Genomic DNA, 24,453 nt, shown 5'->3' with positions numbered 1-24,453 from the left:
GTTTCGTTTACTCTTTCAGTCTTAAAATGAACTGGGGCTACATTTCGGCCTAGAAGCTCGACACCGAGCGTGCGCTCCTGTTACCTGTGACCATTTGACTGAAAACTAAGGCCATCAAGAGTTAGGGTAGAGTCCCCGGGACTGGAAAATATCCCCCAAGTTTTGGCAGATCGAGCCATAGTGGCTAAAAATGTCGATGCGCTTAAGGCGGTTTCGTGTACACTTTCAGTCTTAAAATAAAGTGGGGCTATATTTCGGCCTACAACCTGGAAACCTAGCGTGAGCCCCTTTTACTTGTGTCCATTTCACTAAAAACCAAGGCATTCAGGAGTTAGTTTAGAGATTCCGGGACTGGAAAATATCCCCCAAGTCCCAGGAAATCAAGCCGAAGTTCGACAAAATTACCATGCGCGTAAGGCGGTCCCGGCTACTCTTTCAGTCTTAAAGTGAAGTGGGGCTATATTTCGGCCCAGAAGCTCCAAAGTGAACCTTCAAAAAGTTTGGCTGTGTCCATTTCACTGAAACCAAGGCCATCACGAATTTTAGTTTAGAGTGCCCGTGACTGGGAATTATCTCCCAAGTTCCGGGAAATCGAGCCCAAGTAGCCCAAAATCACGATGCGCGTAAGGCGGTCTCGGCTAGTCTTTCAGTCTTAAAGTGAAATAGGGCTATGCTTCGGCCCAGAAGCTCAAACGTGAGCGTTCAAAAAGTTGTGCTGTGTCCATTTCACTGCAAACCACGGCAATCAGGAGTTAGTTTAGAGTCCCCAGTACCGGAAAATATCCCCCATTTCCCGGGAAATCGAGCCAAAGTTGGTCAAAATCACGATGCGCGTAAGGCGGTCCCGGTTAATCTTTCATTCTTAAAGTGAACTGGGGCAATATTTCCGCCCAGAAGCTGGAAAGTGAGTGTTGAAAAAGTTGTGCTGTGTCCATTTCACTCCAGAGCAAGGCCATCAGGAGTTACTTTAGAGTCCGCGGGACTGGAAAATATCCCCCAAGTTCCGGGATATCGAGCCGAAGTTGGTCAAAATTACGATGGGCGTAAGGCGGTCTCGGCTACTCTTTCACTCTTAAAGTGAAGTGGAGCTATATTTTGGCGCAGAAGCTCAAAAGTGAGCGTTCCAAAAGTTGTGCTGTGTCCATTTACTGCAGACCAACGACGTCGGGGGTCAGTTTAGAGTCCCTGGGACTGGAAAATATCCCCCAAGTTCCGGGAAATCGAGGCGAAGTTGGTCAAGATGAGGACGCGCGTACGGCGGTCTCGGCTACTCCTTCAGTCTTAAAGTGAAGTGGGGCAATATTTCGGCCCAGAAGCTCCAAACTGAGTGTTTAAAAAGTTTTGCTGTGTCCATTTCACTGCAAAACAAGGCCATCACGACTTAGTTTAGCGTCCAAGGGACTGGAAATATCCCCCAAGTTACGGGAAATCCACCCGAAGTTAGTCAAAATCACGATGCGCTTAAGGGGGTCTCGGCTACTCTTTCAGTCTTAAGGTAAAGTGGGCTTACATTTAACTCCAGAAGCTCGAAAGTAAGGGTTCAAAAATTTTTGTCTCTATTTCACTCACATCTTAGACAATCAGGAGTGAGTTTAGAGACTTTGGGACTGGAAAATATCTCCCAAGTTTCGCCAGATCGAGCCGAAGATCCTCAAAATCACAATGCGCGTAAGGCGCTCCCGCCTACTCTTTCAGTCTTAAAAAGAAGTAGGGCTATATTTCGGCCAGCAAGCTCGAAAGTGCGCGTTCAAAAAGTGTTCCTGTGTCCATTTCACTGGAAACCAAGGCAATCAGGAGTTAGTTTAGAGTCCCCGTGACTGGAAAATATCCCCCTATTTGCGAGAAATCGAGCCGAAGTATCCCAAAATCACGATGCGCGTAAGGCGGTCTCGGCTACTCTTTCAGTCTTAAAGTTAAGTGGGGCTATATTTCGACCCATAAGCTCGAAAGTGAGCCTTCAAAATGTTTTGCTGTGTCCATTTAACTGCAAACTAAGGCCATCGCAAGTTAGTTTAGCTTCCTCGAATTTGAAAATATTCGCCACTTCCGGGAAATCGAGCCGAAGTTGGTCAAGATTACGATGCGCGTAAGGCGGTCTCGGCTACTCTTTCAGTCTTAAAGTGAAGTAGGGCTATATTTCGGCCGAGAAGCTCGAAAGTGAGCGTTCAAAAAAATGTGCTGTGTCCATTTCACTGCAAACCAAGGCCATCAGCAGTTATTTTAGAGTCCCCGGGACTGGGATATATCCCCGAGGTTCCGGTAAATCGAACGGAACTTGGTCAAAATCACGATGCGCGTAAGACGGTCTCGGCTACTCTTTCAGTCTTAAAGTAAAGAGGGGCTATATTTCGGCCCAGAAGCTCGAAAGTGACCCTTTAAAAGGTTACGCTTTCTGCATTTAACTGCAAACCAAGGCCATAAGGAGTTAGTTTAAAGTCCCCCGGACTGGAAAGTATCCCCCAAGTTCCGGGAAATCGAGCTGAACTTGGTCAAAATCACGATGCTCGTAAGGCGGTCCCGGCTACTATTTCAGTCTTAAAGTGAAATACGGTTGTATTTCGGCCCGGAAGCTCGAAACTAAGCGTTCAAAAAGTTTTCCTGCGTCCATTTCACTGCAAACCAAGGCCATCAGCAGTTAGTTTAGAGTCCCCGGGACTTGAAAATATCGCCAAAATTCTAGAAAATCGAGCGGAAGTTGCTCAAAATCACGATGCGCGTAAGGCGGTCTCGCCTACTCTTTCAGTCTTAAAGTGAGGTGGGGCTATATTTCTTCCCAGAAGCTCGAAAATAAGCCTTCAAAAAGTGTTACTGTGTTCATTTCACTGCAAACCAAGGCCAGCAGGAGTTAGTTTAGACTCCCCGGGACTGGAAAATATGCCCAAGTTCGGGGAAATCGAGCCGAATTTTGTCAAAATCACGATGTGGGTAAGGCGGTCTCGGCTACTCTTTCATTCTTAAAGTGAACTGGGGCTATATTTCGGCCCAGAAGCTAGAAAGTGAAAGTTCAAAAAGTTTTGCTGTGTCCATTTCACCACAAACCAAGCCACATGAGCAGATTGTTTACAGTCTCCGGGACATCAAAATGTCCCCCAAGTCCCGGGAAATCGAGCCGAAGTTTGTCAAAATCACGATGCGCGTAACGCAGTCTCGGCTACTCTTTGAGTATTAAAGTGACGTGGCTGTATATTTCGGCCCAGAAGCTCGAAAGTGAGCGTTCAAAAAGTTTTGCTCTCTCAATTTAACTGAAAACCAAGGCCATCATGACTTAGTTTAGAGTCCACGGGACTGGAAAATATCCCTTAAGTTCTAGCAACTCAAGCCGAAGTTGGTCAAAATCACGATGCGTCTATGGTAGTCTCGGCTACTATTTCAGTCTTAAACTGAAGTGGGGCTATATTTCGGCCTAGAATTTCGAAAGTAGGCGTTCGAAAAAATTTCCTGTGTCTATTTCACTGCAGACCAAGGCCATGAGGGGTTAGTTTAGACTCCTTGGGAGTTGAATATATACCCGAAGTTTCGGGAAATCGAGCCGAAGTTGGTCAAAATCACGATGCGCGTAAGACGGTGTCGGCTACTCTTTCAGTCTTAAACTGAAGTGGGGCTATATTTCGGCTCAGAAGCCCGAAGGGGAGCGGTGAAAAAGTTTTGCTCTCTCCATTTCAATGCAAACCAAGGCAATCAGGAGTTACTTTAAAGTCCCCGGTACCGGAAAATATTCCCCATTTCCCGGGAAATCGAGCCAAAGCTGGTCAAAATCACGATGCACGTAAGCCGCTGTCGGCTATTCTTTCATTCTTAAAGTGAACTCGGGCTATATTTCGGCCCAGAAGCTCGAAAGTGAAAGTTCAAAAAGTTTTGCTGTGTCCATTTCACCGCGAACCAAGCCACATCAGCAGATAGTTTACAGTCTCCGGGACATCAAAATATCCCCCAAGTTCCGGGAGATCGAGCCGAAGTTTCTCAAAATCACGATGCGCGTAAAGCAGTCTCGGCTACTCTTTGAGTCTTAAAGTGACGTGGCCGTATATTTCGGCCCAGAAGCTCGAAAGTGAGCGTTCAAAAAGTTATGCTGTGCCCATTCACTGCAAAGCAAGGCCCTCAGGAAGTAGTTTACAGTGCCCCGGAACTGGAAAATATCGCCCAAGTTCCGCGAAATCGAGACGAACTTGGTCAAAATAACGATTCGCGTAAGGCGGTCTCGGCTACTCTTTCAGTCTTAAAGTGAAGTAGGGCTATATTTCGGTCCAGAAGCTCGAAAGTGAGCGTTCAAAAAGTTTTCCTCTCTGAATTTCACTGAAAGCCAAGACCATCATGAGTTAGTTTAGAGTCCCCGGGACTGGAAAATATCTTTTAAGTTCTGGCAACTCAAGCCGAAGTTGGTCAAAATCACGATGCGCCTAAGGCGGCCTCCGCTACTCTTTCAGTCTTAAATTGAAGTGGGGCTCTATTTCAGCCCAGAAGCTCCAAAGTGAGCGCTGCAAAAAATTTGTTGTGTCCATTTCACTGCAAAAAAAGGCCATCAGGAGTTAGTTTAGAGTCCCCGAAACTGCAATATATTTTCCAAGTTCCGGAAAATCGAGAAGACGTTGGTCAAAATCACGATGCGCGCAAGACGTTCTTGTCTAGTCTTTCAGTCTTAAAGTGAAGTGGGGCTATATTTCGGCCCAGAAGCTCAAAAGTGAGCTTCAAAAAGTTTTGCTGTATGCATTTCAATGCAAACGAAGGCCATCAGGGGTTACTTAAGAGTCTTTGGGACTGGAAAATATCCCCCAAGTTCAGGGAAATTTAGCCGAAGTTGGTAACAATCACGGTGCGCGTTAAGCGGTCTCGCTTACTGTTTCAGTCTTGAAGTGAAGTGATGCTTTATTCCTGCCCAGGAGCTTCAAAGTGACCGTTCAAAAAGTTTCCCTGTGTTTATTTCACTGCAAACCAAAGCCATAAGGAGCTAGTTTGGAGTCCCCGGGACTGGAAAATATCCCCCAACTTCCGGGAAATCGAGCCGAAGTTGGTCAAAATCACGATTTGCGTAAGGTAGTCTCGGCTACTCTTTCAGTCTTAAAGTGAAGTGGGGCTATATTTCGGGCCAGAAGCCCGAAAGTGAGGGTTCAAAAAGTTTTGCTGTGTTCATTTCACTGCAAACCAAGGCCATCAAAAGTTAGTTTAGCATCCCCGAGAGAAGAAAATATGCCCCAATGTCCGGGAAATTGAGCCGAGGTTGGTCAAAATCAAGATGCCCCTAAAGTGGTCTCAGCTACTCTTTCTGTCTTAAAGTGAAGTGGGGCTATATATCGGACCAGAAGCCCGAAGGTGAGCGTTCAAAAAGTTTTGCTGTGTCCATTTCACTGCAAACCAAGGCCATCAGGGGTTAGTTTAGAGTTCCCGGGACTGCAAAATATTGCCCAAGGTCCGGGGAATCGAACCGAAGTTGATCAAAATCACGATGCGCGAAATGCGGTATCGGCTACTGTTTCCGTCTTAAAGTGAAGTGGGGCTATATTTCGGCCGAGAAGCCCGAAAGTGAGCGTTCAAAAAGTTTTGCTGTGTTCTTTGACTGCAAAACAACGCCATCACGAGTTAGTTTAGCGTCCCTGGGGCTGGAAAATATTCCCCAAGTTCCGGTAAATCGAGCTGAAGTTGGTCAAAATCACGATGCTCCCAAAGCGGTCTCGGCTACCCTTTCAGTCTTAAAGTGACGTGGGGCTATATTTCTTTCCATAAGCTCGAAAGTGAGCGTTCAAAAAGTTTTGCTCTGTGCATTTCACTGCAAACCAAAGCTAGCAAAAGCTAGTTTAGGGTCCCCCGGACTGGAAAATATTCCCCAAGTTCCGGGAGATCCACCCGAAGTTTGTCAAAATCACATTGCGGGTAAGGTGGTCTCGGTTACTCTTTAAGCCTTAAAGTAAAGTGGGGCTTTATTTCGGCCAGGAAGCTCGAAGGTGTGCGTTCAAAAAGTTTTGCTCTGTCCATTTCACTGCAAACCAAGGCCTTCAGGAGTTAGTTTAGAGTTCCTGGGACTGGGAAATATCCCCCAAGTTCCGGAATATCGACCCGGAGTTTGTCAAACTCATGATGCGAGCAAGGCGGTCTCGGCTACTCTTTCAGTCTTAAGTGAAGTGGGGCTATATTTCGGCCCAGAATCTCGAAGGTGTGCGTTCAAAAAATTGTGCTGTGTCCATTTCAATGCAAACCAAGGCCATCAGGAGTTAGTTTAGAGTCCCCGGGACTGGAAAATATCCCCCAAGTCCCGGGAATTGGAGCCGAAGTTGATCAAATTCATGATGCGCGTAACGTGGTCTCGGCTACTGTTTCAGTCTTAAAGTCAAGTGTGCCTATATTTCGGCGCACAAGCTACAAAGTGAGCGTTCAAAAAGTTTTGCTGTGTCCATTTCACTTCAAAACAAGGCCATCAGGACTTAGTTTAGCGTCCAAGGGACTGGAAAATATCCCCCAAGTTCCGGGAAATCCATTCGAAGTTCCTCAAAATTACGATATACGTAAGGCGGTTTCGGCTACTCTTTCAGTCTTAAAGTAAAGTCGGGCTATATTTCTGTCCAGAAGCTCGAAAGTGAGCGTTCAAAAAGTTTTGCTGTGTGCATTTCACTGCAAACCAAAGCTATCAAAGTTAGTTTAGGGTCCCCGGGACTGGAAAATATTCCCCAAGTTCCGGGAAAGCGAGCCGAAGTTGATCAAAATTACGATGCGCCAAATGCGGTCTCGGCTACTGTTTCAGTCTTAAAGTGAAGTGTGGCTATATTTCGGCCCACAAGCTCGAAAGTGAGCGTTCAAAAAGTTTTGCTCTGTCCATTTCAATGCAAAGCAAGGCGATCAGGAGTTACTTTAGAGTCCCCGGGACTGGAAAATATCCCCCAAGTCCCGAGAAATCGATCCGAAAATGGTCAAAATCACGATGCGCGTAAGGCGATCTCGGCTACTCTTTCAGTCTTAAAGTGAAGTGGGGCTATATATCGGCCCACAAGGTCCAAAGTGGGCGTTCAAAAAGTTATGCTCTGCGCATTTCAGTGCAAACCAAGGCAACCCGGAGTTAGTTTAGAGTCCCCCGGGCTGGAAAATATCCCAAAAGTTGCGTGGAATCGAGCTGAACTTCGTCTAACTGACGATGCGCGTGAGGCGGTCTCGCCTACTATTTCAGTCTGAAAGTGAAGTGGGATTCTATTTCGGCCCAGAAGCTACAAAGAGAGGGTCCAAAAAGCTTTCCTTTGTCCATTTCACTGAAAACCAAGGCCATCAGGAGTTAGTTTAGAGCCCGCGGAAATGGAATATATCCCCCAAGTTCCGGGAAACCGACCCGAAGTTGGTCAAAATCACGATTTGCGCAAAACGTAAGGCGGTCTCATCTACTCTTTCAGTCTTAAAGTAAAGTGGGGCTATATTTCTGCCCAGAAGCTCCAAAGTTGTGCTCTGTCCATTTCACTGAAAACCAACGTCATCAGGAGTTACTTTAGAGTCCCTTTGACTGGAATATATCCCCCAAGTTTCGGGAAATAAACGCGAAATTGGTCAAAATCACGATTCGCTCAAGACGGTCTCGCCTACTCTTTCAGTCTTAAAGTAAAATGGGGCTCTATTTCGGCCCACAAGCTCGAGAGTGAGCGTTCAAAAACTTTCGCTGTGTCCATTTCAATGCAAACCAAGACAAGCAGGAGTTAGTTGAGAGTCCCCGGGACTGGAAAATATCCCCCAAGTTCCGGGAAATCAACCCGAAGTTTGTCAAAATCACGATGCGCGTAAAGCGGTCTCCGCTACTCTTTCAGTGTTAAAGTAATGGGGGGCTATATTTTGGCCCAGAAGCTCGAAATTGAGCGTTCAAAAAGTTTTGCTGGGTCCATTTTACTGCAAACCAAGGCCATCAGGAATTAGTTTACAGTCCTCAGAACTGGAATATATCCCCTTAGTTCCGGCAAATCCAGCCGAAGTTGCTCAAAATCACGATGCACGTAAGGCGGTCTCGGCTCCTCTTTCAGTCTTCAAGTGAAGTGGGGTTCTATTTCGGTCCAGACGCTCGAAAGTATGTGTTCAAAAACTTTTTCTGTTTCCGTTTCACTGCAAACCAAGACCAGCACGAGTTAGTTTAGAGTCCCCGGGACTGGAAAATATTTCGCAAGTTCCGGGAAATCGAGCCGAAGTTGATCAAAATCACGATGCGCGAAGCGTGGTCTCGGCTATTGTTTCAGTCTTAAAGTAAAGTGGGCTATATTTCGGCCCAGAAGCTTGAAGGTGAGCGTTCAAACAGTTTTGCTGTCTCCATATCACTGCAAACCAAGGCCATCAAGAGTTAGTTTAGAGTCCCTGGGACTGGAAAGTATTCCCCAAGTTTCGGAATATCGACCCAAAGTTGGTCAAAATCACGATGCGCGCACGCCGGTCTCGGCTACTCTTTAAGTCGTAAGTGATGTGGGACTATATTTGGTAAAGGTAAAGGTAAAGTAATTTATTTTACGTCAAGAACACGGGGAGTGGTTGCCCAAGTCTCCCGAGCCAGGGGCTCATGATAAAAGTGTTTGACATACATGTTAAAAAAAAAAAGATTTAAAAACTATATACTAATATTTCGGCCTAGAAGCTTGAAAGTGTGCGTTCAAAAACTTGTGCTGTGTGAATTTCACTGGAAACCATGGCCATTAGGAGTTAGTTTAGAGTCCCCGGGACTAGAAAATATTCCCCAAGTTCCAGGAAAGCGAGCCGAAGTTGATCAAAATCACGATGCGCGTAACGTGGTCTCGGCTACTGTTTCAGTCTTAAAGTGAAGTGTGGCTATATTTAGGCCCACAAGCTCGAAAGAGAGCGTTCAAAAAGCTTTGCTGTGTCCATTTCACTGCAAACCAAGGCCATCAGGAGTTAGTATAGAGTCGCCGGGACTGGAAAATATTCTCCAAGTTCCAGGAAATGGCGCCGAAGTTGATGAAAATTACGATGCGCGTAACGGGCTCTCGGCTATTCTTTCAGTCTTAAATTTAAGTAGCTCGAAGGTGAGCGTTCAGAATGTTTTGCTGTTTTCATTAAACTGCAAACCAACGTCATCGGGAGTTAGTTTAGCGTCCCCGGGACTTTAAATTATTCGCAAACTTCCGGGAAATCGAGCAAAGGTGGCCCAAAATCACGATGCGCGTAAGGCGGTCTCGGCTACTCTTTCAGTCTTAAAATTAAGCGGGGCTATATTTCGACCTAGAAGCTCGAGACCGGGCGTGCGCTAATTTTACCTGTGTCCATTTCACTGACATCTTAGGCAATCAGGAGTTAGTTTAGAGTCCTTGGGACTGGAAAATATTTCCCAAATTCTGGCAGATCGAGCCAAAGGTGCTCAAAATCACGATGCGCATAAGGCGATCTCGGCTACTCTTTCAGTCAGTGGGGCTATATTTCGGCCGACAAGCTCAACACCGAGCGTGCGCTCCTTTTGCCTGTGTACATATCACTGAAAACTAAGTTCATCAGGAGTTAGCATAGAGTCCTCGGGACTGGAAAATATTCCCCGAATTCCGGCAAATCGAGCCAAAGATGCTCAAAATCACGATGCGCGTAAGGCGGTCTCGGCTATTCGTTTACTCCGAAAATGAAGTGGGGCTATATTTCGGTTCTACAAGCTCGACACCGAGCGTGGTCTCCTTTTACCTGTGTCCATTTCACTAAGAACTAAGTCCATCAGGAGACAGTTTAGAGTCGTCGAGGCTGGAAGCTAGCCTCCAAGTTTCGGCAAATTGAGCCATACTTTCTTAAAATTACCATAAGCCTACGGCAGTTTCGTTTACTCTTTCAGTCTTAAAATGAACTGGGGCTACATTTCGGCCTAGAAGCTCGACACCGAGCGTGCGCTCCTGTTACCTGTGACCATTTGACTGAAAACTAAGGATATCAAGAGTTAGGGTAGAGTCCCTGGGACTGGAAAATATCCCCCAAGTTTTGGCAGATCGAGCCATAGTGGCTAAAAATTTCGATGCCCTTAAGGCGGTTTCGTGTACACTTTCAGTCTTAAAATAAAGTGGGGCTATATTTCGGCCTACAACCTGGAAACCTAGCGTGCGCCCCTTTTACCTGTGTCCATTTCACTAAAAACCAAGGCATTCAGGCGTTAGTTTAGAGATTCCGGGACTGGAAAATATCCCCCAAGTCCCAGGAAATCAAGCCGAAGCTCGACAAAATTACCATGCGCGTAAGGCGGTCCCGGCTACTCTTTCAGTCTTAAAGTGAAGTGGGGCTATATTTCGGCCCAGAAGCTCCAAAGTGAACGTTCAAAGAGTTTGGCTGTGTCCATTTCACTGAAAACCAAGGCCATCAGGAATTAGTTTACAGTGGCCGGGACTGGGAATTATCTCCCAAGTTCCGGGAAATCGAGCCCAAGTAGCCCAAAATCACGATGCGCGTAAGGCGGTCTCGGCTAGTCTTTCAGTCTTAAAGTGAAATAGGGCTATGCTTCGGCCCAGAAGCTCAAACGTGAGCGTTCAAAAAGTTGTGCTGTGTCCATTTCACTGCAAACCACGGCAATCAGGAGTTAGTTTAGAGTCCCCAGTACCGGAAAATATCCCCCATTTCCCGGGAAATCGAGCCAAAGTTGGTCAAAATCACGATGCGCGTAAGGCGGTCCCGGTTACTCTTTCATTCTTAAAGTGAACTGAGGCAATATTTCCGCCCAGAAGGTGGAAAGTGAGCGTTCAAAAAGTTGTGCTGTGTCCATTTCACTCCAGAGCAAGGCCATCAGGAGTTACTTTAGAGGCCGCGGGACTTGAAAATATCCCCCAAGTTCCGGGAAATCGAGCCGAAGTTGGTCAAAATTACGATGGACGTAAGGCCGTCTCGGCTACTCTTTCACTCTTAAAGTGAAGTGGAGCTATATTTCGGCCCAGAAGCTCAAAAGTGAGCGTTCAAAAAGTTTTGCTGTGTCCATTTTACTTCAGACCAAGGATTTCGGGGGTCGGTTTAGAGTCCCCGGGACTGGAAAATATCCCCCAAGTTCCGGGAAATTTAACCGAAGTTGGTCAAAATCACGACGCGCGTACGGCGGTCTCGGCTACTCTTTCAGTCTTAAAGTGAAGTGGGGCAATATTTCGGCCCAGAAGCTCGAAACTGAGTGTTTAAAAAGTTTTGCTGTGTCCATTTCACTGCAAAACAAGGCCATCACGACTTAGTTTAGCGTCCAAGGGACTGGAAATATCCCCCAAGTTACGGGAAATCCACCCGAAGTTAGTCAAAATCACGATGCGCTTAAGGGGGTCTCGGCTACTCTTTCAGTCTTAAGGTAAAGTGGGCTTAGATTTAACTCCAGAAGCTCGAAAGTAAGGATTCAAAAATGTTTGTCTCTATTTCACTCACATCTTAGACAATCAGGAGTGAGTTTAGAGACTTTGGGACTGGAAAATATCTCCCAAGTTTCGCCAGATCGAGCCGAAGATCCTCAAAATCACAATGCGCGTAAGGCGCTCCCGCCTACTCTTTCAGTCTTAAAAAGAAGTAGGGCTATATTTCGGCCAGCAAGCTCGAAAGTGCGCGTTCGAAAAGTGTTCCTGTGTCCATTTCACTGGAAACCAAGGCAATCAGGAGTTAGTTTAGAGTCCCCGTGACTGGAAAATATCCCCCTATTTGCGGGAAATCGAGCCGGAGTATCCCAAAATCACGATGCGCGTAAGGCGGTCTCGGCTACTCTTTCAGTCTTAAAGTTAAGTGGGGCTATATTTCGACCAATAAGCTCGAAAGTGAGCGTTCAAAAAGTTTTGTTCTGTCCATTTAACTGCAAACTAAAGCCATCGGAAGTTAGTGTAGCTTGCCCGGGAATTTAAAATATTCACCAACTTCCGGGAAATCGAGCCGAAGTTGGTCAAGATTACGATGCGCCTAAGGCGGTCTCGGCTACTCTTTCAGTCTTAAAGTGAAGTAGGGCTATATTTCGGCTGAGAAGCTCGAAACTGAGTGTTCAAAAAGTTTTCCTGCGTCCATTTCACTGCAAACCAAGGCCATCAGGAGTTGGTTTAGAGTCCCTGGGACTTGAAAATATCGCCCAAGTTCGGGGAAATCGAGCCAATTTTTGTCAAAATCACAATGCGCGTAAGGCGGTCTCGCCTACTCTTTCATTTTTAAAGTGGACTACGGCTATATTTTCGGCCGAGAAGCTAGAAAGTGAAAGTTCAAAAAGTTTTGCTGTGTTCATTTCACTGCAAACCAAGGCCAGCAAGAGTTAGTTTAGACTCCTCGGGACTAGAAAATATCGCCCGAGTTCGGGGAAATCGAGCCGAATTTTGTCAAAATCACGATGCGCGTAAGGAGGTCTCGGCTATTCTTTCATTCTTAAAGTGAACTCGGGCTATATTTCGGTCCAGAAGCTAGAAAGTGAAAGTTCAAAAAGTTTTGCTGTGTCCATTTCACCGCGAACCAAGCCACATCAGGAGATAGTTTACAGTGTCCGAGACATCAAAATATCCCCCAAGTTCCGGGAAATGGAGCCGAAGTTTGTCAAAATCACGATGCGCGTAAAGTAGTCTCGGCTACTCTTTTAGTCTTAAAGTCACGTGAATGTATATTTCGGCCCAGAAGCTCGAAAGTGAGCGTTCAAAAAGTTATGCTGTGCCCATTTCACTGCAAAGAGAGGCACTCAGGAAGTAGTTTACAGTGCCCGGAACTGGAAAATATCCCCCAAGTTCCGCGAAATCGAGATGAAGTCGGTCAAAATAACGATTCACGTAAGGAGGTCTCGGCTACTCTTTCAGTCTTAAAGTGAAGTAGGGCTATATTTCGGTCCAGACGCTCGAAAGTGAGCGTTAAAAAAGTCTTCTTCTCTGAATTTCACTGAAAACCAAAGCCATCATGAGTTATGTTAGAGTCCCCGGGACTGGAAAATATCTTTTAAGTTCTGGCAACTCAAGCCGAAGTTGGTCAAAATTACGAAGCGCCTAAGGCGGCCTCGGCTACTCTTTAAGTCTTAAAGTAAAGTGGGGCTCTATTTCGGCCCAGAAGCTCCAAAGTGAGCGCTGCAAAAAAAATGCTGTGTCCATTTCACTGCAAACCAAGGCCATCAGGAGTTAGTTTAGAGTCCCCGGGACTGCAATATATTTCCCAAGTTCCGGAAAATCGAAAAGACGTTGGTCAAAATCACGATGCGCGCAAGACGGTCTTGGCTAGTCTTTCGGTCTTAAAGTGAAGTGGGGCTATATTTCGGCCCAGAAGCTCAAAAGTGAGCTTCAAAAAGTTTTGCTGTATCCATTTCAATGCAAACGAAGGCCATCAGGGGTTACTTAAGAGTCTTTGGGACTGGAAAATATCCCCCAAGTTCAGGGAAATTTAGCCGAAGTTGGTGAAAATCACGGTGCGCGTTAGGCGGTCTCGCTTACTGTTTCAGTCTTAAAGTGAAGTGATGCTTTATTCCTGCCCAGGAGCTTGAAAGTGAGCGTTCAAAAAGTTTCCCTGTGTTTATTTCACTGCAAACCAAAGCCATAAGGAGCTAGTTTAGGGTCCCCGGGACTGTAAAATATCCCCCAACTTCCGGGAAATCGAGCCGAAGTTGGTCAAAATCACGATTTGCGTAAGGTAGTCTCGGCTACTCTTTCAGTCTTAAAGTGAAGTGGGGCTATATTTCGGGCCAGAAGCCCGAAAGTGAGCGTTCAAAAAGTTTTGCTGTGTTCATTTCACTGCAAACAAAGGCCATCAGGAGTTAGTTTAGTGTCCTCGGGACAAGAAAATATGCCCCAAGGTCCGGGAAATTGAGCCGAGGTTGGTCAAAATCAAGATGCCTCTAAAGTGGTCTCGGCTACTCTTTCTGTCTTAAAGTGAAGTGGGGCTATATTTCGGGCCAGAAGCCCGAAAGTGAGCGTTCAAAAAGTTTTGCTGTGTCCATTTCACTGCAAACCAAGGCCATCAGGGGTTAGTTTAGAGTCCCCGGGACTACAAAATATTGCCCAACTTCCGGGGAATCGAACCGAAGTTGATCAAAATCACGATGCGCGAAATGCAGTATCGGCTACTGTTTCAGTCTTAAAGTGAAGTGGGGCTATATTTCGGCCCAGAAGCCCGAAAGTGAGCGTTCAAAAAGTTTTCCTCTCTGAATTTCACTGAAAACCAAGGCCATCACGAGTTAGTTTAGCGTCCCTGGGACTGGAAAATATTCCCCAAGTTCCGGTAAATCGAGCTGAAGTTTGTCAAAATCACGATGCTCCCAAAGCGGTATCGGCTACCCTTTCAGTCTTGAAGTCAAGTGGGGCTATATTTCTGTCCAGAAGCTTGAAAGTGAGCGTTCAAAAAGTTTTGCTGTGTGCATTTCACTGCAAACCGAAGCTATCAAAAGTTAATTTAGGGTCCCCGGGACTGGAAAATATTCCCCAAGTTCCGGGAAAGCGAGCAGAAGTTGATCAAAGTCACGATGCACGAAATGCGGTCTCGGCTACAGTTTCAGTCTTAAAGTAAAGTGTGGCTATATTTCGGCCCACAAGCTCGAAAGTGAGCGTTCAAAAAGTTTTGCTGTGTCCATTTCACTGCAAAACAAAGCCATCAGGATTTAGTTTAGCATCCAAGGGACTGGAAAATGTTCCCCAAGTTCCGGGAGATCCACCCGAAGTTTGTCAAAATCACAATGCGCGTAAGGTGGTCTCGGTTACTGTTTAAGTCTTAAAGTAGAGTGGGGCTTTATTTCGGCCAGGAAGCTCAAAGGGAGCGTTCCAAAAGCTTTGCTCTGTCCATTTCACTGCAAACCAAGGCCATCAGGTGTTAGTTTAGAGTTCCTGGTACTGGAAAATATCGCCCAAGTTCTGGAATATCGACCCGAAGTTTGATAAACTCACGATGCGAGCAAGGCAGTCTCGGGTACTCTTTCAGTCTTAAGTGAAGTGGGCTATATTTCGGCCCAGAATCTCGAAAGTGTGCGTTCACAAAATTGTGCTGTGTCCATTTTAATGCAAACCAAGGCCATCAGGAGTTAGTTTAGAGTCCCTGTGACTGGAAAATATCCCCCAAGTCCCGGGATTTGGAGCCGAAGTTGATCAAATTCATGTTGCGCGTAACGTGGTCTCGGCTACTGTGTCAGTCCTAAAGTGAAGTGTGGCTATATTTCGTCCCACAAGCTAGAAAGTGAGCGTTCAAAAAGTTTTGCTGTGTCCATTTCACTTCAAAACAAGGCAACCAGGACTTAGTTTAGCGTCCAAGGGACTGGAAAATATACCCCAAGTTCCGGGAAATCCATTCGGAGTTCGTCAAAATTACGATGCGTGTAAGGCGGTCTCATCTACTCTTTCAGTCTTAAAGTGAAGTGGGGCTATATTTCTCCCCAGAAGCTCCAAAGTTGTGGTCTGTCCATTTCACTGAAAACCAAGGCCATCAGAAGTTAGTTTAGAGCCCACGGAAATGGAATATATCCCCCAAGCTCCGGGAAACCGACCCGAAGTTGGTCAAAATCACGATTTGCGCAAGACGGTCTCGGCTACTGTTTCAGTCTTAAAGTAAAGTGGGGCTATATTTCGGTCCAGAAGCTCGAGAGTGAGCGTTCAAAAAGTATCGCTGTGTCCATTTCACTGAAAACCAAGACAATCAGGAGTTAGTTTAGAGTCCCCGGGACTGGAAAATATCCCCCAAGTTCCGGCAAATCGAGCCGAAGTTTGTCAAAATCACGGTGCGCTTAAGGCGGTGTCGGCTACTCCTTCAGTCTTGAAGTGAAGTGGGGCTCTATTTCGGCCCATAAGCTCTAAGCTCAAAAAAAAATTACTGTGTATATTTCACTGCAAACCAAAGTTATAAGGAGTTAGTTTAGAGTCCCCGGGAGTGGAATGTATTTCCCAAGTTCCGGAAAATCGAGAAGACGTTGGTCAAAATCACGATGCGCGTAAGACCTTCTCGGCTACTCTTTCAGTCCTAAAGTGAAGTGGGGCTATATTTCGGCCCAGAAGCTCAAAAGTGAGCGTTCAAAAAGTTTTGCTGTATCCATTTCAATGCAAACCAAGGCCATCAGGGGTTACTTAAGAGTCCTCGGGACTGGAAAATATCCCCCGAGTTCCGGTAAATCGAGCCGGAGTCGGTCAAAATCACGATGTGCGTAAGGTGGTCTCGGCTACTCTTTCAGTCTTAAAGTGAAGTGGGGCAATATTTCGGTCCAGAAGCTCGAAAGTGAGTGTTTAAAAAGTTTTGCTCTGTCACTTTCAGTGCAAACCAAGGCCATCAGAAGTTAGTTTAGAGTCCCCGGGACTGGAGAATATCCCCCAAGTCCCGGGAAATGGAGCCGAAGTTGATCAAATTCATGATGCGCGTAACGTGGTCTCGGCTACTGTGTCAGTGCTAAAGTGAAGTGTGGCTATATTTCGGCCCACAAGCTAGAAAGTAAGGGTTCAAAAAGTTTTGTTGTGTCCATTTTACTTCAAAACAAGGCCATCAGGAGTTAGTTTAGCGTCCAAGGGACTGCAAAATATCCCCCAAGTTCCGGGAAATCCATTCTAAGTTCGTCAAAATTACGATGCGCGTAAGGCGGTCTCATCTACTCTTTCAGTCTTAAAGTAAAGTGGGGCTATATTTCTGCCCAGAAGCTCCAAAGTTGTGCTCTGTCCATTTCACTGAAAACCAAGGCCATCAGGAGTTACTTTAGAGTCCCTTTGACTGGAATATATCCCCCAAGTTTCGGGAAATAAACGCGAAATTGGTCAAAATCACGATTCGCTCAAGACGGTCTCGCCTACTCTTTCAGTCTTAAAGTAAAATGGGGCTCTATTTCGGCCCAGAAGCTCGAGAGTGAGCGTTCAAAAACATTCGCTGTGTCCATTTCACTGCAAACCAAGACAAGCAGGAGTTAGTTGAGAGTCCCCGGGACTGGAAAATATCCCCCAAGTTCCGGGAAATCCACCCAAAGTTTGTCAAAATCACGATGCGCGTAAGGCGGTCTCGGCTACTCTTTCAGTGTTAAAGTAATGGGGGACTATATTTTGGCCCAGAAGCTCGAAATTGAGCGTTCAAAAAGTTTTGCTGGGTCCATTTTACTGCAAACCAAGGCCATCAGGAATTAGTTTAGGTCCTCAGAACTGGAATATATCCCCTTAGTTCCGGCAAATCCAGCCGAAGTTGCTCAAAATCACGATGCACGTAAGGCGGTCTCGGCTACTGTTTCAGTCTTCAAGTGAAGTGGGGTTGTATTTCGGTCCAGAAGCTCGAAAGTATGCGTTCAAACAATTTTTGTTTCCGTTTCACTGCAAACCAAGACCAGCACGAGTTAGTTTAGAGTCCCCGGGACTGGAAAATATTTCGCAAGTTCCGGGAAATCGTGCCGAAGTTGATCAAAATCACGATGCGCGAAACGTGGTGTCGGCTACTGTTTCAGTCTTAAAGTGAAGTATGGCTATATTTCGGCCCACAAGCTCGAAAGTGAGCGTTCAAAAAGCTTTGCTGTGTCCATTTCACTGCAAAACAAGGCCATCGGCACCTAGTTTAGCGTCCAAGGGGCTGGAAAATATCACCCAAGTTCCGGGAAATCCACCCGAAGTTTGTCAAAATCACGATGCGCGTAAGGCGGTATCGGCTACTTTATCAGTATGAAAGTAAAGTGGGCTATATTTCGGCCCAGAAGCTTGAAGGTGAGCGTTCAAAAAGTTTTGCTGTCTCCATTTCACTGCAAACCAAGGCCATCAACAGTTAGTTTAGACTCCCTGGGACTGGAAAATATCCCCCAAGTTCCGGAATATCGACCTGAAGTTGGTCAAAATCACGATGCGCGCACGCCAGCCTCGGCTACTCTTTAAGTCGTAAGTGATGTGGGACTATATTTCGGCCTAGAAGCTCGAAAGTGTGCGTTCAAAAACTTGTGCTGTGTGAATTTCACTGCAAACCAAGGCCATCAGGAGTTAGTTTAGAGTCCCCGGGACTGGAAAATATTCCCCAAGTTCCAGGAAAGTGAGCAGAAGTTGATCAAAATCACGATGCGCGTAACGCGGTCTCGGCTTCTGTTTCAGTCTTAAAGTGAAGGTTGGCTATATTTCGGCCCAGAAGCTCAAAAGTGAGCGTTCAAAAAGTTTTGCTGTGTCCATTTCACTGGAAACCAAAGCCATCAGGAGTTAGTTTAGAGTCCCCGGGACTGGAAAATATCCCCCTATTTGGGGGAAATCCAGCCGAAGTATCCCAAAATCACGATGCGCGTAAGGCGGTCTCGGCTACTCTTTTAGTCTTAAAGTTAAGTGGGGCTATATTTCGGCCGAGAAGCTAGAAAGTGAAAGTTCAAAACGTTTTGCTGTGTTCATTTCACTGCAAACCAAGGCCATCAGGAGTTAGTTTAGACTCCTAGGGACTGGAAAATATCGCCCAAGTTCGGGCAAATGGAGCCGAATTTTGTCACAATCAGGATGCGCGTAAGGCGGTCTCGGCTACTCTTTCATTCTTAAAGTGAACTGGGGCTATATTTCGGCCCAGAAGCTAGAAAGTGAAAGTTCAAAAAGTTTTGCTGTGTCCATTTCACCGCAAACCAAGCCACATCAGCAGATTGTTTACAGTGTCCGGGACATCAAAATATCCCCCAAGTTCCGGGAAATCGAGCCGAAGTTTGTCAAAATCACGATGCGCGTAAAGCAGTCTCGGCTACTCTTTTAGTCTTAAAGTGACGTGGCTGTATATTTCGGCCCAAAAGCTCGAAAGTGAGCGTTCAAAAAGTTTTGCTTTGTCAATTTAACTGAAAACCAAGGCCATCACGAGTTAGTTTAGAGTCCCCGGGACTGGAAAATATCCCCCAAGTTCCGGCAAATCGAGCCGAAGTTGGTCAAAATCACGACGCGCATAAGGCGGTCTCGGCTACTCTTTCGGTCTTAAAGTGAAGTGGAGGTATATTTCGGCCCAGAAGCTCAAAAGTGAGCGCTCAAAAAGTTTTGCTGTATCCATTTCAATGCAAACCAAGGCCATCAGGGGTTACTTAAGAGTCCTCGGGACTGGAAAATATCCCCCAAGTTCCGGTAAATCGAGCCGAAGTTGGTCAAAATCACGGTGCGCTTAAGGCGGTGTGGGCTACTCCTTCAGTCTTAAAGTGAAGTGGGGCTCTATTTCGGCCCACAAGCACAAAGCTCAAAAAAAATTACTGTGTCTATTTCACTGCAAACCAAGGCTATCAGGAGTTACTTTAGAGTCCCCGGGAGTGGAATAAATTTCCCAAGTTCCGGAAAATCGAGAAGACGTTGGTCAAAATCAAGACGCGCGCAAGGTGGTCTCGGCTACTCTTTCAGTCTTAAAGTGAAGTGGGGCTATGTTTCGGCCCATAAGCTTAAAAGTGAGCGTTCAAAAAGTTTTGCTGTATCCATTTCAATGCAAACCAAGGCCATCAGGGGTTACTTAAGAGTCCTCGGGACTGGAAAATATCCCCCGAGTTCCGGTAAATCGAGCCGAAGTTGGTCAAAATCACGATGTGCGTAAGGTGGTCTCGCCTACTCTTTCAGTCTTAAAGTGAAGTGGGGCAATATTTCGGCCCAGAAGCTCGAAAGTGAGCGTTTAAAAAGTTTTGCTCTGTCACTTTCAGTGCAAACCAAGGCCATCAAAAGTTAGTTTAGAGTCCCCGGGACTGGAGAATATCCCCCAAGTCCCGGGAATTCGAGCCGAAGTTGATCAAATTCATGATGCGCGTAACGTGGTCACGGCTACTGTGTCAGTGCTAAAGTGAAGTGTGGCTATATTTCGGCCCACAAGCTAGAAGGTGAGCGTTCAAAAAGTTTTGTTGTGTCCAGTTTACTTCAAAACAAGGCCATCAGGACTTAGTTTAGCGTCCAAGGGACTGCAAAATATCCCCCAAGTTCCGGGAAATCCATTCTAAGTTCGTCAAAATTACGATGCGCGTAAGGCGCTCTCATCTACTCTTTCAGTCTTAAAGTTAAGTGGGGCTATATTTCTGCGCAGATGCTCCAAAGTTGTGCTCTGTCCATTTCACTGAAAACCAAGGCCATCAGGAGTTACTTTAGAGTCCCTTTGACTGGAATATATCCCCCAAGTTTCGGGAAATAAACGCGAAATTGGTCAAAATCACGATTCGCTCAAGACGGTCTCGCCTACTCTTTCAGTCTTAAAGTAAAATGGGGCTCTATTTCGGCCCAGAAGCTCGAGAGTGAGCGTTCAAAAACATTCGCTGTGTCCATTTCACTGCAAACCAAGACAAGCAGGAGTTAGTTGAGAGTCCCCGGGACTGGAAAATATCCCCCAAGTTCCGGGAAATCCACCCGAAGTTTGTCAAAATCACGATGCGCGTAAGGGGGTCTCGGCTACTCTTTCAGCGTTAAAGTAATGGGGGACTATATTTTGGCCCAGAAGCTCGAAATTGAGCGTTCAAAAAGTTTTGCTGGGTCCATTTTACTGCAAACCAAGGCCATCAGGAATTAGTTTAGGTCCTCAGAACTGGAATATATCCCCTTAGTTCCGGCAAATCCAGCCGAAGTTGCTCAAAATCACGATGCACGTAAAGCGGTCTCGGCTACTCTTTCAGTCTTCAAGTGAAGTGGGGTTCTATTTCGGTCAGAAGCTCGAAAGTATGCGTTCAAAAACTTTTTCTGTTTCCGTTTCACTGCAAACCAAGACCAGCACGAGTTAGTTTAGAGTCCCCGGGACTGGAAAATATTTCGCAAGTTCCGGGAAATCGTGCCGAAGTTGATCAAAATCACGATGCGCGAAACGTGGTGTCGGCTACTGTTTCAGTCTTAAAGTGAAGTATGGCTATATTTCGGCCCACAACCTGGAAAGTGAGCGTTCAAAAAGCTTTGCTGTGTCCATTTCACTGCAAAACAAGGCCATCGGCACCTAGTTTAGCGTCCAAGGGACTGGAAAATATCCCCCAAGTTCCGGGAAATCCAACCGAAGTTTGTCAAAATCACGATGCTCGTAAGGCGGTGTTGGCTACTTTTTCAGTATTAAAGTAAAGTGGGCTATATTTCGGCCCAGAAGCTTGAAGGTGAGCGTTCAAAACGTTTTGCTGTCTCCATTTCACTGCAAACCAAGGCCATCAAGAGTAAGTTTAGAGTTCCTGGGACGGGAAAATATCCCCCAAGTTCCGGAATATCGACTCGAAGTTGGTCAAAATCACCCTGCGCGCACGCCAGTCTCGCCTACTCTTTAAGTCGTAAGTGATGTGGGACTATATTCCGGCCTAGAAGCTCGAAAGTGTGCCTTCAAAAACTTGTCCTGTGTGAATTTCACTGCAAACCATGGCCATCAGGAGTTAGTTTAGAGTCCCCGGGACTGGAAAATATTCCCCAAGTTCCAGGAAAGCGAGCAGAAGTTGATCAAAGTCACGATGCGCGTAACGCGGTCTCGGCTACTGTTTCAGTCTTAAAGTGAAGTGTGGCTATATTTAGGCCCACAAGTTCGAAAGTGAGCGTTCAAAAAGTTTTGCTGTGTCCATTTCACTGCAAACCAAAGCAATCAGGAGTCAGTTTAGAGTCCCCGGGGCTGGAAAATATTCTCCAAGCTCCAGGAAATAGCGCCGAAGTTGATGAAAATTACGATGCGCGTAACGGGCTCTCGCCTATTCTTTCAGTCTTAAATTTAAGTAGCGCTATATTTCGGCCCTGAAGCTCGAAGGTGAGTGTTCAGAATGTTTTGCTGTGTTCATTAAACTGCAAACCAAGGTCATCGGGAGTTAGTTTAGCGTCCCCGGGACTTTAAATTATTCGCCAACTTCCGGGAAATCGAGCAAAAGTGGCCCAAAATCACGATCCGCGTAAGGCGGTCTCGGCTACTCTTTCAGTCTTAAAATTAAGCGGGGCTATATTTCGACCTAGAAGCTCGAGACCGGGCGTGCGCTAATTTTACCTGTGTCCATTTCACTGACATCTTAGGCCATCAGGAGTTAGTTTAGAGTCCTTGGGACTGGAAAATATTTCCCAAATTCTGGCAGATTGAGCCAAAGTTGCTCAAAATCACGATGCGCGTAAGGCGGTCTCGGCTACTCGTTTACTCCGAAAATGAAGTGGGGCTATATTTCGGTTCTACAAGCTCGACACCGAGCGTGCTCTCCTTTTACCTGTGTCCATTTCACTAAGAACTAAGTTCATCAGGAGATAGTTTAGAATCCTCGAGACTGGAAGCTATCCTCCAAGTTTCGGCAAATTGAGCCATACTTTCTTAAAATTACGATAAGCCTACGGCAGTTTCGTTTACTCTTTCAGTCTTAAAATGAACTGGGGCTACATTTCGTCCTAGAAGCTCGACACCGAGCGTGCGCTCCTGTTACCTGTGACCATTTGACTGAAAACTAAGGATATCAAGAGTTAGGGTAGAGTCCCGGGACTGGAAAATATCCCCCAAGTTTTGGCAGATCGAGCCATAGTGGCTAAAAATATCCATGCGCTGAAGGCGGTTTCGTGTACACTTTCAGTCTTAAAATAAAGTGGGGCTATATTTCGGCCTACAACCTGGAAACCTAGCGTGCGCCCCTTTTACCTGTGTCCATTTCACTAAAAACCAAGGCATTCAGGAGTTAGTTTAGAGCTCCCGGGACTGGAAAATATCACCCAAGTCCCGGGAATTGGAGCCGAAGTTGATCAAATTCATGATGCGCGTAACGTGGTCTCGGCTACTGTTTCAGTCTTAAAGTCAAGTGTGCCTATATTTCGGCGCACAAGCTAGAAAGTGAGCGTTCAAAAAGTTTTGCTGTGTCCATTTCACTTCAAAACAAGGCCATCAGGACTTAGTTTAGCGTCCAAGGGACTGGAAAATATACCCCAAGTTCCGGGAAATCCATTCGAAGTTCGTCAAAATTACAATATACGTAAGGCGGTTTCGGCTACTCTTTCAGTCTTAAAGTAAAGTCTGGCTATATTTCTGTCCAGAACCTCGAAAATGAGCGTTCAAAAAGTTTTGCTGTGTGCATTTCACTGCAAACCAAAGCTATCAAAAGTTAGTTTAGGGTCCCCAGGGCTGGAAAATATTCCCCAAGTTCCGGGAAAGCGAGCCAAAGTTGATCAAAATCACGATGCGCGAAATGCGGTCTCGGCTACTGTTTCAGTCTTAAAGTAGTGTGGCTATATTTCGGCCCACAAGCTCGAAAGTGAGCGTTCAAAAAGTTTTGCTCATTCCATTTCAATGCAAAGCAAGGCGATCAGGAGTTAGTTTAGAGTCCCCGGGACTGGAAAATATCCCCCAAGTTCCGAGAAATCGATCCGAAAAAGGTCAAAATCACGATGCGCGTAAGGCGATCTCGGCTACTCTTTCAGTCTTAAGTGAAGTGGGGCTATATTTCGGCCCAGAAGCTCCAAAAATGGGCGTCAAAGAGTTATGCTGTGCGCATTTCAGTGCAAACCAAGGCCACCCGGAGTTAGTTTAGAGTCCCCCGGACTGGAAAATATCCCAAAAGTTGCGTGAAATCGAGCTGAACTTGTTCTAACTCACGATGCGCGTGAGGCGGTCTCGGCTACTATTTCAGTGTGAAAGTGAAGTGGGATTCTATTTCGGCCCAGAAGCTACAAAGAGAGTGTTCAAAAAGCTTTCCTTTGTCTATTTCACTGAAAACCAAGGCCATCAGGAGTTAGTTTAGAGCTCGCGGAAATGGAATATATCCCCCAAGTTCCGGGAAACCGACCCGAACTTGGTCAAAATCACGATTTGCGCAAGACGGTCTCGGCTACTCTTTCAGTCTTAAAGTAAAGTGGGGCTATATTTCGGTCCAGAAGCTCGAGAGTGAGCGTTCAAAAAGTTTCGCTGTGTCCATTTCAATGAAAACCAAGACAATCAGGAGTTAGTTTAGAGTGCCTGGGACTGGAAAATATCCTCCAAGTTGCGGCAAATTGAGCCGAAGTTGGTCAAAATCACGGTGCGCTTAAGGCGGTGTCGGCTACTCCTTCAGTCTTAAAGTGAAGTGGGGCTCTATTTCGGCCCACAAGCACAAAGCTCAAAAAAAATTACTGTGTCTATTTCACTGCAAACCAAGGCTATCAGGAGTTAGTTTAGAGTCCCCGGGAGTGGAATGTATTTCCCAAGTTGCGAAAAATCGAGAAGACGTTGGTCAAAATAACGATGCTTGTAAGACGGTCTTGGCTACTCTTTCAGTCTTAAAGTGAAATGGGACTATATTTCGGCCCAGAAGCTCAAAAGTGAGCGTTCAAAAAGTTTTGCTGTATCCATTTCAATGCAAACCAAGGCCATCACGGGTTACTTAAGAGTCCTCGGGACTGGAAAATATCCCCCAAGTTCCGGTAAATCGAGCCGAAGTCGGTCAAGATCACGATGTGCGTAAGGTGGTCTCGGCTACTCTTTCAGTCTTAAAGTGAAGTGGGGCAATATTTCGGTCCAGAAACTCGAAAGTGAGTGTTTCAAAAGTTTTGCTCTGTCACTTTCAGTGCAAACCAAGGCCATCAGAAGTTAGTTTAGAGTCCCCGGGACTGGAGAATATCCCCCAAGTCCCGGGAAATCGAGCCGAAGTTGATCAAATTCATGATGCGCGTAACGTGGTCTGGGCTACTGTGTCAGTCCTAAAGTGAAGTGTGGCTATATTTCGGCCCACAAGCTAGAAAGTGAGCGTTCAAAAAG

Source organism: Orbicella franksi, chromosome 6 (genome assembly GCF_964199315.1).
Source record: "Orbicella franksi chromosome 6, jaOrbFran1.1, whole genome shotgun sequence".
In the NCBI taxonomy this organism is placed as follows: Eukaryota; Metazoa; Cnidaria; class Anthozoa; order Scleractinia; family Merulinidae; genus Orbicella; species Orbicella franksi.
The sequence above is the reverse complement of the archived record's forward strand: the minus strand, read 5'-3'. Positions refer to the sequence as shown.